Below are 16,580 nucleotides of genomic sequence, written 5' to 3' on the forward strand. Positions count from 1 at the left end.
GTGTATGCAGGACTCTGCTGTGCTGACAAGTATTCAGCTTCTCTGCTGGTGCTGCTCCTTTAAGAACAGGTAACGTTGAAAAAAGTAGAACAATTCCCCCCATTAAGTGATTGGATCCCCCCAGACCTTTCATAGACCTTAGTGATATTACAGACGGGAGATTCCAAGAGCGCTAGATTCAGGGGTAATCCTAGTGCTGACTGAGCCGTGCGCCTCCATCTAAGGCTACGTTCACATTTGCGGTGTGCGCCGCAGCGGCGCCGCCGCAACGCACAACGCAAACAAAAACGCAGCCAAATGCTGCGTTTTGCGCCGCATGCGTTCACCGCATGCGGCATAAAACGCTGCGTTTTTTGGAAATGCAGTTGCGTTTTTAACAAAAACGCAGTGTTTTACGCCGCATGCGTTTTTTGTGCATTGAGTCATTTTTTTAACCCCACCCCCCAAAAAAAGGGTCTACACAATAGATAAGGACCACCAATGGCTAGAAGAGGGTTGGTGTTATGTAATTGTGTATATATACCCTGGCAGAGATGAATTCCTCCCATTTTGCTGGTATTCATGATGGAGCGTCCCATGGACAGTATCTACATGGATATGGAGATGGAATTTGCTTTGGCTCATGCCTATGCTGTCGCCTGTTTTCATCAAAGGGAAAGGGAAAAACGGAGATGGAGTCGTCGCCGCTTTTGGATACACCCTATCGTGGAAGTCCGGGAGAGCCGTGGAGCATACCATTGCTTGTTTGGCGAACTGAATGACAACCTGGAGAAATATTTCGAATACACCAGGATGTCTCAGGACAGCTTCCGCTATCTTCTGCGTCGGGTGGAAGGATCCATTGGCAGGCAGGACACGCAGCTCCGGAGAGCTATTTCCGCAGAGGAACGGCTGCTGGTGACTCTACGGTACGTAGCTGTTTGAATGACTGTGATATGTTCTTCCCTTTTTTTTTTTTTTTTTTTTTTTTTTAATTTTTTTTGGGGGGTTGGTATGGTCAATGTACTGTAATAAATTACAATGTACTTTGATGTAATTTCTTTATCTTCTTGACAGTTTCCTGGCTACCGGAAAGACCTTGAGATCCCTTCATTTTCAGTTCCGGATTGGAGTCTCCACTCTTTCCGGGATTATTGCTGAGACATGCCGCGCTTTGTGGGATAATCTCCGGGAGGAATTTTTACCCGTCCCTACAAGCGAAATCTGGGAGGCCAACGCACAGAAATTTGAGCAAGTGTGTTCTTTTCCAAACTGTATTGGCACGGTGGATGGAAAGCACATTCGGATTACCAAGCCTGCGAAAAGTGGATCCCTTTTCTACAATTATAAAAAATACTTTTCCACTGTGCTCATGGCAATTGCCGGTGCGGACTGCCGTTTTCTCGCAGTGGACATTGGTGCGTTTGGCCGTGCAAATGACTCGCGCACATTTAAAGATTCGGATATGGGCCAAAAATTATATGCAAACAATTTTAATTTCCCACAGCCACGACCTCTTCCCCACACCGAAGGCCCTGCGATGCCATTTGTTGTGGTTGGGGATGAGGCATTCCAAATGTCTGCCAACCTATTGAAACCCTACTCCAGTCGGGGCTTGGACCATACAAAAAGGGTTTTCAATTACAGACTGTCCAGGGCCAGAAGGACTGTGGAGTGCGCCTTTGGCATCCTTGTCTCCAAATGGCGGATATTAGGATCCGCCATTAATCTGAAAACTGAGACAGTGGATGAGGTGGTGAAGGCTTGTGTGGTGCTCCACAATTACATTATGGCCAAAGAGAGACTGAATGTGGAACTTGATGAACCCATAGCCAACCCATTGCCAGATTACCATGATCATCCTCTGAGGACAAGTGTGGAAATTGCGCAGATGAGGGATCGTTTTGCGGCATATTTTGTGTCAGATGTTGGCCGTGTGTCATGGCAAGATCAAATGGTGTAGTAATAATGTTACTGTTGGACTGTATTCTCTACACCAATAAATACCTCTACTGTGACTGTGCTAAAAATGTAATAATAAACTAATTCTCCAGTTAATGTGCAATAAATTTCATCAGTTTACTTTGGTTTGGTTATGTCAGATTTGGCATCTACCTATAGTTCACAAATGTAATGTGCCTTATGTAAAAAACCTGGAACCCTTTGTTTTAAAAATGTTGTTTAATAACAAAAATTTCTACGTTTTCTACACTGCTTCAAAGAATTAATTTATACCATACCATATAACCTATTATTTTTTTGTCAGATTTCCGTGTATCGTTGTGTTTGACAGCATAAGCAACGATACCAGCGATGTTTTACAATGGTAAGCAGGGCAAATATCGGGTTACAAAGCGTAGGGCGGCGCTTAGTAACCTGATGTTTACCCTGGTTACCAGTGTTAAATTTAAAAAAAAAAAAACAGTACATATACTCATCTTCGCGTCCCCCGGCGTCCGCTTCCTGCACTGACTGAGCGCCGGCTGTAAAGTGAATGCACAGCACAGTGGTGATGTGACCGCTCTGCTGTTAGGGCCGTCACTCATTCAGTGCAGGGTAGCAGACCCCGGAGGACGCAATTGTGAGTATATGTTGTTTTTTTTACATTTAAGTTAACCAGGGTAAACATCGGAAGCGCGGCCCTGCGCTTAGCAACCTGATGTTTACCCTGGTTACCCGGGGACCTCTACATAGTTGGTTGCTGGAGAGCTGTCACACAGACAGCTCTCCAGCGACCAACGATGCCGATCCCCTGGTAACCAGGTTAAACATCGGGTTACTAAGCGCAGAGCCGCGCTTAGTAACCCAATGTTTACCCTGGTTACCAGCGTAAAAGTAAAAAAAAAAAAACAAAAAACATACCTTCCGCTGTCTGTCCCCCGGCGTTCTGCTTCTCTGCACTGTGAGCGACGGCCAGCCGGAAAGCAGAGCAGTGACGTCACCGCTGTGCTGTGCTTTCCGGCTGGCCGGCGCACACAGTGCAGAGAAGCAGAACGCCGGGGGACAGACAGCGGACGCTAAGTATGTTTTTTTTTTTTTTTTTTTTACTTTTACGCTGGTAACCAGGGTAAACATAAGGTTACTAATCGCGGCCCTGCGCTTAGTAACCCGATGTTTACCCTGGTTAACAGTGAAGACATCGCAGAATCGGTGTCACACACACCGATCCAGCGATGTCTGCAGGGAGTCCAGCGACAAAATAAAGTTCTGGACTTTCTGCAGCGACCAGCGATATCACAGCAGGATCGTGATCACTGCTGCCTGTCAAACTGAACGATATCGCTAGCCAGGACGCTGCAACGTCACGGATCGCTAGCGATATCGTTCAGTGTGAAGGTACCTTTAGTGTTTGAAAACACCTCATACACTTTATTGTTTGTAAACACCTCGTACAGCAATGAGAGACACACAAAAAAAGGCAAAATAAAAATTGTAAAAATAGTGTCTGACATTGCATATATTAGGTGTTTGAAGCACAAAATATGTGTAGCCGGCGCACGGTGTGAATTGCCGATAAGTATACTGGAAAATAAGAACCAATATTGTTTTAAACCAAACTTTTTTTTATTGTGGGGAAACAGAAAAATAAAAGGGGAAATAAACTTAGGGGGTATCAACGTCTGCCACCATGGGGGAATGGTATATATCGTGTTGGGAATGGGGAGAGGAAGATGAGGATGATGACGACGAGGAGGATGAGGACCTATAATCCAGGAGGCTGGATGGCAGGTCCAAACCCTCCGCAGGGTAGACTGGGGAAGAAACCGCAACCTCTGTAGGGGAGGGAGGAGGCAACACGAGCCTTTGAGAGGTTCTTGGTTGGCCCTGGCTGCTCCTGCTGCGGCTAGAGCCCCGACGCGCACTTGGTGTTTCTACTGGAGCAGCCAGAGCCTCACTGTGTGCCTCTCTGTGTCTCCTCTTCCTCTTCCTTTTTTTCCCTCCTGCGGCAGCTCCCCCAGAATGACTCCTGCGTGAGGATGAGGGCCTGGCAGGAGCAGAAGTCAGCGGCACAATGGTACGGTGCCTGTGGTGGCGTCGCTCGGCACGTGGACCTCGGTGGGGTGGCGGGAGTGGCTCTGCAGCAGGAGTCGGAGTCATGCTAGCCAGCGACGGCACTACGGGCATTGTCGCTGACTGCACGACCCGAGCCTGCTGCAGAGCCCTCACGTAGGAAGTGTTGCAGTCCTGCATCACCGAAATCTGGAGTTCCGGCGTAAGGTGTTCCACCATGCCTTTAGCAATAGAACTTAAAAAATGTTTTGCCGGATTCGAGAGCTCGGCTTCCAGATTTTCAAGGCGCTTTTCGATACTGGACAGACGACTGTCCATTTTATCGTTAAACGCCTTGAAACAGTTCTGGAAAACCGTGCTCAAGTGCATAAATTCGGGCATGGCTGGCCTGTCCGAGGCCCGCTGGCGCTGTCGGGAATTCCCAAACGTTGGTGCGCCAGAGGCCTCGGGCAGGGGAACACCTGATGGACCGGCTACCGGTTCTCCAGATGGTGGTGCAAGCCTGCTGTCGCTGTGGGAGGGCTGTGACGGTCCAGATGGCGATCCATGAAGTTCCGCTTCAGAGGGGCGAGCTCGCTCGAGGGTGCTGCTGTGTGTCCTGTGAAAAGATAAGTAAAAAATTAGTCCTCAATTAATAACCTATCACATACGCCAACTCCTGTAATAAAATTAACATTACATGACACATCAATACATTACAATCCCCTGTCTCTCAGTCTGTGTGGCCTATAATAAATTGCTGATTGTTATCGCCAGCTGACCATTAGGGCTGACGATAACAATCATGGACATACCTACGACAGAAAATGACTGTTCATTCACGCTGCCAAAGCCAATGCATACCTCTGTCATCGTTTTAAAAAATTTTTTTTTAAAAATCTTTCTTGATGCTGCCTATGGCGCAAAAATAGCATAAAAATTAAAGTCAAGAAAAACATTAAAAAAAAAAAAAAAAGTGACTTTGCTGATCTGATCGCAGGAACGGCCATGACGTTACGATCATGTGATCGAGACATCATCATTATTCCTGCGATCAGAACTACCCTGACTCAGAACGTAACCTGTCGTGAACTACAAGGACTCACACTTAACCAAAAAAATTACTGATGGGCTATATACCATTCCACTAGGGAAAAAGTTACGTGGATGGCCAATATGCTACGCTGACTACATGGATGGCCAATACACTATGTGCCTGGGAAATATACTATGTGGATACGTGTCTAGAACGTGTACTATGTGTCTGCGATATAGTGGCCTGGCAATATACTATGTGTATGCGCAATGTCCGTGGCTGGGCAATGTACAATGTGGCTGTGCAATATGGTATGTGGACAAAATACTTACTGTCGGTGGCCAAGGATCGGTCTTAGGAACTGTAGTGCCCGGCTGTACTTATAGGGCACCGACTTGGCCGCAGCAGCACTGCTACGAGATTGCTCCTCAGTACGGAGCCCCTTATTGAAACGGTCCTTCATGGATCGCCATCTGGTCCTCAACTTTTTAACTGTGAATGTAAAGAAAAAAAAAGGTTACATATTTAGCATTTTAAAAGGATAAAACAACCGTGTGCGATGCAAAGTTTAGGCGTTGATCGCATCACACACGGTTGTGTTTATCCTGGCAAGATGGGTCATAGCAGCGTCTCAGCAATACTCACCAAAGGTGCCTTTGTCCTTCGCTGAGGCACTGTCAAAGCCATCCCACAGCAACTTTGCCACCTCTGCCCACAAACGCCTTATCACCACCTGGTCCATGTGCCGGGGGTCACGGCTGTCCCACAACGGGCCACGCTCCTGGATGCAGGATATCAGGAGGTCCACATCTATTCCTTGGTCCCGTTGTGAAACCTAGAAAAATTAGAAAAAAAAAGGTTTCAAATATGCAAATATTAACAACCACCAGTACCTGGCATGATATGTACCTTTGCCCTATCCTTTGCCATTTGATGTATGTATATTGATGTGAATGTTTGTGTGCAGGGAGTTCAACTGTATGTAAAGGTACCTTCACACGAAGCGACGCTGCAGCGATAGCGACAACGATGCCGATCGCTGCAGCGTCGCTGTTTGATCGCTGGGGAGCTGTCACACAGACCGCTCTCCAGCGACCAACGATGCCGAGGTCCCCGGGTAACCAGGGTAAACATCGGGTTGCTAAGCGCAGGGCCGCGCTTAGTAACCCGATGTTTACCCTGGTTACCAGCGTAAAAGTAAAAAAAACAAACAGTACATACTCACCTGCGCGTCCCCCAGCGTCTGCTTCCTGACACTGACTGAGCTCCAGCCCTAACAGCACAGCGGTGACGTCACCGCTGTGCTTTCACTTTCACTTTAGGGCCGGCGCTCAGTAAGTGTCAGGAAGCAGACGCTGGGGGACGCGCAGGTGAGTATGTACTGGTTTTTTTTTTTACTTTTACGCTGGTAACCAGGGTAAACATCGGGTTACTAAGCGCGGCCCTGCGCTTGGTAACCCGATGTTTACCCTGGTTACCAGTGTAAAACATCGCTGGTATAGTTGCTTTTGCTTTCAAACACAACGATACACGGCGATCGGACGACCAAATAAAGTTCTGGACTTTATTCAGCGACCAGCGACATCACAGCAGGATCCTGATCGCTGCTGCGTGTCAAACTAAACGATATCGCTAGCGAGGACGCTGCAACGTCACGGATCGCTAGCGATATCGTTACAAAGTCGTTTCGTGTGAAGGTACCTTTACCTTCCCCCAATACTTGCTGCCCTGAAAAGCTATAATTTAATTAAGCTTAGTAAACATCCCTAGTGAAACCAGGATGCTCCTAATGTTCCTCCCAGCAGGATGCTATTCAAAAAAAAAGATTCAAATAAAAAAAAAAAATACTCACTGGCCGTCCTGACGCCACATCTTGGCCCCGATCTCTCTGCTCCCGCTGTGTGCCTTCTCCCTCACTTGAAGAAGCCTGTAAAAATAGTATACAAAAAATATTGTCAATGCTACAAATGACAGCGAATAGTAAGCAACTGGACATAATTACTCACCGCACTCCCCCGCGCCGATTGGCTGTGTTCAGACTCATGTGACTGACTCGCCATTCTTGCAAGTTTGCTCTGCAATGAAAAAATGAGCAAAAAATCACACCCAAAGCTAACAATGCCACATACAATAAAATAGGCCCAAAACATTAAAACAACCACAATTGACTGTTGACTTTAGGACAATGCAAACTCAAAAAGCGACACCACAACGCCATACATTGCAAGAGAAGACAATATAACAAACAATACAAGAATAGACCCTAACAAAATTAAGCAAAAATAGACACCTATGTCCAAATTTTACAAAATAAAAACGTAAAAAATAAACCTTAAGGCACAATGAAATAGCAAACTAATGAACGCCATACTTTACAATTACAACAAAGCATGATGATCCTAAACAACACCATCTGGTGACATCCACAGAAATACATCAGAAAAAAGGCGATAAATACCATTCTACATAATAAGCAATAAACATTACGGGACAACCGCTGTTCAAAATACAGCAACCCAAAAGATAAACCATAGTCAAATAGAAAAGAGAACACATGAAATTAAAAAAAAGGGCCCCACCAAAAAAAAAAAACAACAAACATCCATTATACTACACACTTGGCAATGGAAACATACATATGGAAGCCATACGGAAAAAGACGTAACCAAAATACAATTGAAAATAGAATGGCATAGCAGCACAGAACAATACAATACAAATGAAACATCATAAATGTAGCTCCCCCACCAGCAAGAAAAGACACTCAAGGAAAGAAAAAAAAATGCCAACAGCATAATAAAACACAGCAAGACATGAGCCAAGAAAACGCCATACGGATACCCCCTAACAATATAAACCAGAAAAAGACATGCACCAGAAATTTAACAAGAAAAAATCTGCCAAAAAAATTTCATTGAACAACCGCATGACACCAGAACAACCCAAAATCCATTAAAACCAATCCAAAACCAAGCAAGGCCGAAGACAAGAAACGCCATCATATAACGCCAGAAGTACATCAGAACCAGATTTAAAAAAATAAATTTTCAATAACAACCCACAGTGCCATAACCGTACAATAGCACAGACCAAACATTGCACAAATTTAAATCAAAATCAAGAAATAAAACCCAGAATAAAAAATATGCAAAGAGAAATATATACTTACAGGTTTGGAAAGCAGGTTTCTCCTATGTGACTGCTCTGCATCAGTAGCCTTGTGAAAGACAATGCCAAACCCCTTTTTTTTTCAATATATATAGTGTTTTTTTTGTGTCTAGACAAAGTCTAGACAATGTTTTGCATTTTTTATTGGAAAACGCATGCGTCGTACAACGCACCACGACGCAAGTACTTGCGTCGTCTGCGTTGTCAATACAAGTCAATGGGAAAAAAGACACATTGACGACGCAAACACGACGCAAACACGACGCATGCGTTTTTTAAAAAGTCTGCGCCGCCCAAAAAATGCAACATGTTGCGTTCGCCGCGCCCTGACAGGTGCGCCCTAACGCCGCATGCGGCGTACAACGCACCAAAACGCATGACAACGCATGTACATGCGGCGCCATGCGGCCCCAATGTTAAAGATAGGGCCGCACGACGCATGCGTTTTGGTGCGGCGACGCCGCTGTGGCGCACACCGCAAATGTGAACGTAGCCTAAGAGAGCGGCCACAACCCCAGACGATGCAGCGGCCGGAGCAATGTTATTGATGGAGGGAATTTCTGAGAGCAGCAAATTAATAAGAATGTTTTACCGGAACCTCCTGGGGCATCAAGGAAAACCGTCTCCTATTCTCACCTGGAATCTGAGCCATAATTGCCAAATCCCCCGATCTGTGGTCATCAACCAGAAGAGACTTATTTACTGGCACAAATCCCCTCATCTTCCCCAAATCCTGGCTTTTCTCTCCCAGAATATCTCTGCCCATAACACAAAGGCTGGTGGAGCTGGTGCCGGTGACCTGGTGCTATTAGAGGGTCACTACTGACACATTGGCTCCTTTCTTCTAGAGTCAGGAGGACTGTGGTGGATATGTCGGCAGTGACATTTATGTCTAAGTCCGGATGACCTCTCCTGTGCTCTCTATGGATATCTCCTCTAGGATATTCTGTGTATTTGTCCCACAGAGCCCGGGGATTGGAAGGTGCACAGGTTGTAGGTATTATAGGGAGCAGGTTAGAAGATGAGGAGGAAAGCGAGTGAGGGACGCCTCCTGCAATGTCAGGTCCCAGTGTGGACCATTATCCATCAGACCACGCTTTGGGCATGGCCTCCCTGTAAGTGTTTGTTGGTTCGGCTGTATGTACAGAAGACGCTCGCTCTCCACCTTGGCATACAGATCTACTATACACTGATGAGAAAGTTGCCTCCATTGTTGTCTGGTCATTATTTGGTAGGTATAGAAGTCCATAGCTGATACTTATTTATTGGTCGGCCTAGCAGTGCTGGTATCAGTCTGCGTTAGATTATAGTGATCGCCATCTTGGCCATTCCACAATATTATAGGATATTGCAGAGCATCATATGATCTATGTGTTTCTGTAATACGCTGAACATGTTCTCTCCGTCGCTGAATAATTATATCTCAGCTTAGAAAGTCCCGTCCAACCATTACAATAGCTACTTCACTAACACTGGGGGAAGTAAATCTCCTTTTGTGCCACCAACCGGTGTCTTGTCTGCTCTTATTACACCCTGATATTCCGCACTTGGCATTCTTTATAAGGCTGTATTATAAAGGTTTACTAACTGATTGTGTTGGTGGAAAAATCTTTGCAAATGCAAAACAATGTCTTTTTGTCTCAGGTATAACTTCACAACGTCAATCAGTGTTACAAACTCCTCTGCTGCGCTCCAGCGTCCCCGTTCTCACCGCTCCACCGCTGCGCTCCAGCGTCCCCGTTCTCACCGCTCCACCGCTGCGCTCCAGCGTCCCCGTTCTCACCGCTCCAGCGCTGCGCTCCTGCGTCCTCTGTCCACCGCTGCAACGTCCGGTTCTGCACGCTCCTCTGCTTCCCTGGCACTTCCGGTGGCCAGGTCCTCAGCTGGTGTTCTTTCCCTGCGCAGGCGCTCCAGCTTTCCTGTAGGAAGCAGGCTCAGTATCTCTGCCTCCTCCTCCTGAAGTCATGTGTTCCTTTCTATCCAATTCCGTTCCTGCTCCTCCTATAAAGGGTAGTTCCTCCTGCTTCCCGGTGCCTGATTGTTTTAGCATTTTGCTACTAACGTTTGGCCCTTCGTATTACTCTATACTCTGTGCCTGCACTCTGTGCTTGCGCGTGCTACCCTCCGGTTCCCTTGCTTCCCCTTGGTAGCTTTCCTTCAGTCCCTGCCCTTCTCCAGTTGTTTTCCTCTGATCTTTGGTTTGTTTTTTCCTTTCCTCAGGTTCCCTCCGTTCCAGTCTCCTCGTTCTCCAGGTTCTTCGTCTGCTTCCCGTATTTTCTTCCGTTACCCTGCCTCCATTTACCTCTCTTCCTGGAGCCGTCCCTGCTGGTATCTCACCGTGGGTAAGTGACCTCTGGGCTTGCTCCTTGCGGTCCCTGTATAGGGGTCGTTCCCTCCTAGGTCGCTCGCCCAGGGGTAGGGCTCCCCACGGTCCAGAGGGTCCACTCTTGTTTCCCGCTAGTTCGCTACAGTACAATCAGGCCATGGACCCCGCAGGTACCCCGTTCTCGGCCCAGAAAGAGCTAACCCATTTGCGCGATAACCAACAGCGCATAATGGCTTTTTTGAAATCTATGGAGTCTCGCCTTTCCTCGACTCAAACCTCTGACCCTATTAACACCGCCCAGTTGGCTAGTCTCCAACAAGAGCTTGCCCAGCAACGCGATACCCAGTCCTGCATGCTAAGTTATATGGCCTCTATTGATGACCGTTTGTTTAATCTTCAGTCAGCCCCAGCCGTGCTCGCGCAAGCCTCTTCCCTTGACTCCACTCCTCCGTCCACCGCTCACCCTCCTCCTCGTTTGGGTAAACCTCCCAGGTACTCTGGCGATCCAAAACTTTGTAGGGGATTTTTAAATCAATGCCGCCTTCACTTTGAACTTCTGCCACTTCAGTATCCTTCTGATCGGGCGAGAGTGGCGTTCATTGTGTCCCATCTTGAGGGAGAGGCATTAGCCTGGGTGAATCCCCTGTGGGAGCGTGACGATCCGGTTGTCTGCCACCTGGAGGACTTTCTTGAAACCTTTCGGAAAGTTTTCGATGAGCCCGGACGTTTGGCCTCTACGACCGAGTCTCTTTTTAATTTGCGTCAGGGTTCTTCTTCCGTTGGACAATACGCCATCCGCTTTCGTACTTTGGCCTCGGAGTTAGGGTGGAACAATGAAGCTCTTGTGGGTGCTTTCTGGCGGGGCCTGTCCAGCCGTATTAAAGATGAGCTCGCCGGTCGTGACACCCCAACTACTCTTGAGGACCTTGTCTCTCTCGCCACTCGGATCGACCTCCGCTTCCAGGAGCGTTCGCGGGAGTCTGCGAGAGAGAGGAGATCCACGCCTGTCTCCGCTACCTTCCGGCAGCCTAGTACTTCTCGTGCTCCCGTCTCTGTTCTCTCTTCGGTTCCATCCCCTGAACCCATGCAAGTGGATCGAGTTAAAATGGCGGAACTACGCCGCAAGGAGAGGCGCACCCAGGGTCTCTGCTTCTATTGTGGTAGTGCAACCCATTTACTCCGCAGTTGTCCTGATCGTCCGGAAAACTCTTCCACCTAGGACAGGTAGGAGAGGTCTCCCTAGGCGCCGGCGTTTCCTCTCAACCTCTGACTCTTTCCATTCTGTTTTTCTCTAACCAGCATCTATCTTCCGAGGTGGCGTATGTGGATTCTGGAGCGGCAGGCAATTTTATCAGCCTTGGAGCGGTTCGGAGGCTTCGCGTACCTGTAATCTCTTTGGACACTCCCCGACTAATCGCCTCTGTGGACGGAAGACCTTTACAAGACGCAATTTCTCTCGTCACTGAAGAGGTGGAGGTTCAGATTGGGGCCCTTCATCGCGAGAAGATCGCTTTTTATGTTCTGCCTAACCTTTCCTACGCTTTTCTACTGGGTCTTCCCTGGCTTCGACTACATGAGCCTACTCTGAATTGGCGCACTGGTGACGTACTTCGGTGGGGTCCTTCGTGCCATGGTCGTTGTCTTCAGTCTATATGTCCGGTTTCTCGTCCCCAGCCTGCTGAAGTTCCTGATGGATTACCTTCCCCTTACTGGTCCTACGCCGATGTCTTCAACAAGCGAGAGGCTGAGAATCTTCCTCCCCATCGTCCTTACGATTGTCCTGTGGAGCTACTTCCCGGTCGTTCTCCACCAAGGGGAAGGATTTATCCGCTCTCAGCTGCCGAGACCAAATCTATGTCGGAATACATACAAGAGAACCTAGCTAAAGGTTTCATCCGGAAATCCTCCTCCCCTGCTGGAGCAGGGTTCTTCTTTGTGAAGAAAAAGGACGGTTCCTTAAGACCTTGTATAGACTATCGGGGTTTGAACAGCATCACAATCAAGAATCGGTATCCTCTGCCCCTTATTCCGGAGCTCTTTGATCGCCTCCGAGGCGCTCGAGTTTTCACTAAGTTGGACTTACGAGGCGCTTACAATTTGGTCCGGATTCGCTCTGGCGATGAATGGAAAACTGCTTTCAACACCCGGGATGGCCATTACGAGTATTTAGTCATGCCTTTCGGTCTCTGCAACGCTCCCGCGGTTTTTCAAGAGTTCGTCAACGATGTGTTCCGGGACCTTCTGTACTCGTGCGTCTTGGTTTATTTGGATGATATCCTTATTTTTTCTTCTGATCTTCCGTCACATCGCAGAAGTGTTCGCGAGGTTTTGCAACGCCTAAGAGATAACCACCTGTATGCCAAGATAGAGAAATGCTTGTTTGAGCAAACCTCACTGCCGTTCCTCGGATACATTGTCTCTGACTCCGGCCTTGAGATGGACCCTGTGAAGGTCAATGCCATTATTAACTGGCCGCGGCCCTGCGGTGTGAAAGCCATCCAACGCTTTATCGGATTCGCTAATTACTACAGGCAATTCATTCCACACTTCTCCTCCATGATTCGTCCTCTTTCTTTTCTCACTCGCAAGAGTTCCAGCTCCAAGGACTGGTCTCCTGAGGCCGAGAAGTCTTTTTTTCAACTCAAGAAAGCTTTTTCTTCTGCTCCAGTCTTGCATCACCCTGAGGTGAACAAGCCTTTTATTTTGGAAGTTGACGCCTCTTCTACCGGGGCTGGAGCAGTGCTCTCTCAAAGGACTCCTGAGGGCCAAACGGCTCCTTGCGGCTTCTTCTCTAAAGCCTTTTCACCTTCAGAACGAAATTACACAATTGGTGATCGTGAACTGCTGGCCATCAAATTGGCTCTAGAGGAGTGGAGATACCTTCTGGAGGGTTCGGTGCACCCGTTTGTAATCTTCTCAGATCACAAGAACCTTACTTACTTGCAGACTGCGCAAAGATTGAATCCACGACAAGCGAGATGGTCCTTGTTCTTTGCTCGCTTTGAGTTTGAACTTCGTTTTCGGCCCGGCAACAAAAACATAAGAGCTGACGCTCTGTCCAGGTCCTTCCAATCTTCTGATGTCATAGAGGAGCCTGCTTACATCATTGACCCTACTAAAATGGTTACCGTAGCTCCATTACAGATGTTCCAGCCTCCACCGGGTAAGACTCTTGTCTTGGATAATGACATTAAGAGGGTCTTATCTTAGGGCCATTCTTCCAAATTGGCTGGTCATGCCGGTGTTAGAAAGACTATCCTTCTCATTTCACGTTACTATTGGTGGCCTACCTTACGTCAAGACGTAGAAGACTTTGTGGCCTCCTGTCCTTCTTGTGCCAGAAACAAGGTACCCAGACGACTACCACCTGGAGCTCTCCTTCCTCTTCCGGTTCCGTCCGCACCCTGGCAACACATCGCAATGGACTTCGTCACCGATCTACCTTGCTCTTCGGCCTGCACGGTCATCCTCGTGGTTGTGGACAGATTCTCTAAAGTGGCTCACTTCATTCCATTAACCGGTTTACCTTCAGCTCCTGAGTTGGCTAACATTTTTATTCTTAATATCTTCAAATTCCATGGTCTCCCTCAGCACATCGTCTCAGACAGAGGGGTTCAATTTACGTCTCGCTTTTGGAGAGCCTTATGTAAGCTTTTAAAGGTAAATCTGGACTTCTCTTCCTCATATCACCCTCAAACCAACGGTCAGGCAGAACGTACCAACCAAACTCTGGCTATTTATCTTCGACACTTTTCTAATGCTCACCATAACGACTGGGTCGAACTACTTCCTTGGGCGGAGTTTGCCTACAACAACCATTCCAGCGAGTCCTCTGCAAAGTCTCCATTTTTTGTTGTTTTTGGACGGCATCCAGGTGTTCCCTTACCGGTCTTTCCCGCCTCTGGTGTTCCAGCTGCTGATTCGATGGCCCTCGACTTTTCCTCCATCTGGGGTGAGGTCAAAGAGATGTTAAAACTAGCTTCTTCTAGAATGAAGAGACAAGCTGACAAGAGACGTTTAGATTCTCCTCCTTTCTCTCCTGGTGACAAAGTATGGCTTTCTTCAAGATTCATCAGACTCAAGATTCCTTCCTACAAACTTGGTCCACGATTCATCGGTCCTTTTGAGATTCTACGTCGAGTCAACGATGTCGCTTACAAGCTGAAATTGCCTGCCTCACTCCGAATACCCAATACGTTTCATGTCTCTCTTCTCAAACCAGCCGTCTTTAACCGTTTTCATTCTCCCTCTTGTACTTCTTCTCAACTAGCCAGCACGGATAACATTTTTGAGGTTAAGGACATTCTGGCTGTTAAAACAATTCGGGGAAAGGAGTTTTTTCTGGTGGACTGGAAGGGTTTTGGTCCGGAGGAGAGGTCCTGGGAGCCCTTGGAGAACATTGATGCCCCTCGTATTTTAAATAAATTTTTTGCTACTCTTCGTAAAGGGGGGCATAAGAAGGGGGGTACTGTTACAAACTCCTCCGCTGCGCTCCAGCGTCCCCGTTCTCACCGCTCCACCGCTGCGCTCCAGCGTCCCCGTTCTCACCGCTCCACCGCTGCGCTCCAGCGTCCCCGTTCTCACCGCTCCAGCGCTGCGCTCCTGCGTCCTCTGTCCACCGCTGCAACGTCCGGTTCTGCACGCTCCTCTGCTTCCCTGGCACTCCCGGTGGCCAGGTCCTCAGCTGGTGTTCTTTCCCTGCGCAGGTGCTCCAGCTTTCCTGTAGGAAGCAGGCTCAGTATCTCTGCCTCCTCCTCCTGAAGTCATGTATTCCTTTCTATCCAATTCCGTTCCTGCTCCTCCTATAAAGGGTAGTTCCCCCGGCTTCCCGGTGCCTGATTGTTTTAGCATTTTGCTACTAACGTTTGGCCCTTCGTATTACTCTATACTCTGTGCCTGCACTCTGTGCTTGCTCGTGCTACCCTCCGGTTCCCTTGCTTCCCCTTGGTAGCTTTCCTTCAGTCCCTGCCCTTCTTCTCCAGTTGTTTTCCTCTGATCTTTGGTTTGTTTTTTCCTTTCCTCAGGTTCCCTCCGTTCCAGTCTCCTCGTTCTCCAGGTTCTTCGTCTGCTTCCCGTATTTTCTTCCGTTACCCTGCCTCCATTTACCTCTCTTCCTGGAGCCGTCCCTGCTGGTATCTCACCGTGGGTAAGTGACCTCTGGGCTTGCTCCTTGCGGTCCCTGTATAGGGGTCGTTCCCTCCTAGGTCGCTCGCCCAGGGGTAGGGCTCCCCACGGTCCAGAGGGTCCACTCTTGTTTCCCGCTAGTTCGCTACAATCAGCTTGTATCTGTTCATCTCCCGAACAGTAAATTTGTAAAAATATTAGTTCTTGATTTTCTACAGGAAGCATTGAACCTATTTTGTGATATATTTGTCACAGTCAGACTGTTCTAGCTGTCTATAGCAACCAATCAGAGCTCAGTTTTCACTTAACTTCAGAAGCTTCAATGCTGAAAGCTGCACTCTGGTTGCTATAGGTAACCATAACGATCTTACTGTGAGGCAATTCTCATAAATGAGGCCTCAGTTACTTCTGCAACAGCCGTTGCTATAATTACAGACTTTACAGTGACTTATCAGGTTGCCCCACCTTAGTGATCATATGGTTGCTGCCCCTTTAAGAGTGACTCTTTGGGCCCTCTCCCTCTAAATCTTTAGGACCTTTTGGGCAACAACTGTCATTTTGCATTCATTACACAGACACCTATTTTCACCTTCATTTCTATAGACTCCCAATTCTTAGGTCCAAATCTCATGAAGGGGAGAAATTTTGAGTTTTAATGTTCACAGTATTTTTAGTCTGGTGTTAAAGACGGGACGAACAAAATTTCATTAAAACCAATTGAAAAATTTGATTTTGTATTCCACGGACTACCAAACACAGATTTTCTGCTTTATAAATATAGATGAGAGCAATAAAGGCGTCAGTTATATATAGCGCATAACTATGGCGACTCTTAATATAAGTAATGATACTAAGGAGGACCGAGAGTCAAAACTAGCCAATGTAAATTTACAAAAAGTTAAATTTTATTTCAGAAAGTCATATACACAAAACTGTATCATACAGTAGTAAAATAGC

Source organism: Ranitomeya variabilis, chromosome 4 (assembly GCF_051348905.1).
Source record: "Ranitomeya variabilis isolate aRanVar5 chromosome 4, aRanVar5.hap1, whole genome shotgun sequence".
Taxonomy (NCBI): domain Eukaryota; kingdom Metazoa; phylum Chordata; class Amphibia; order Anura; family Dendrobatidae; genus Ranitomeya; species Ranitomeya variabilis.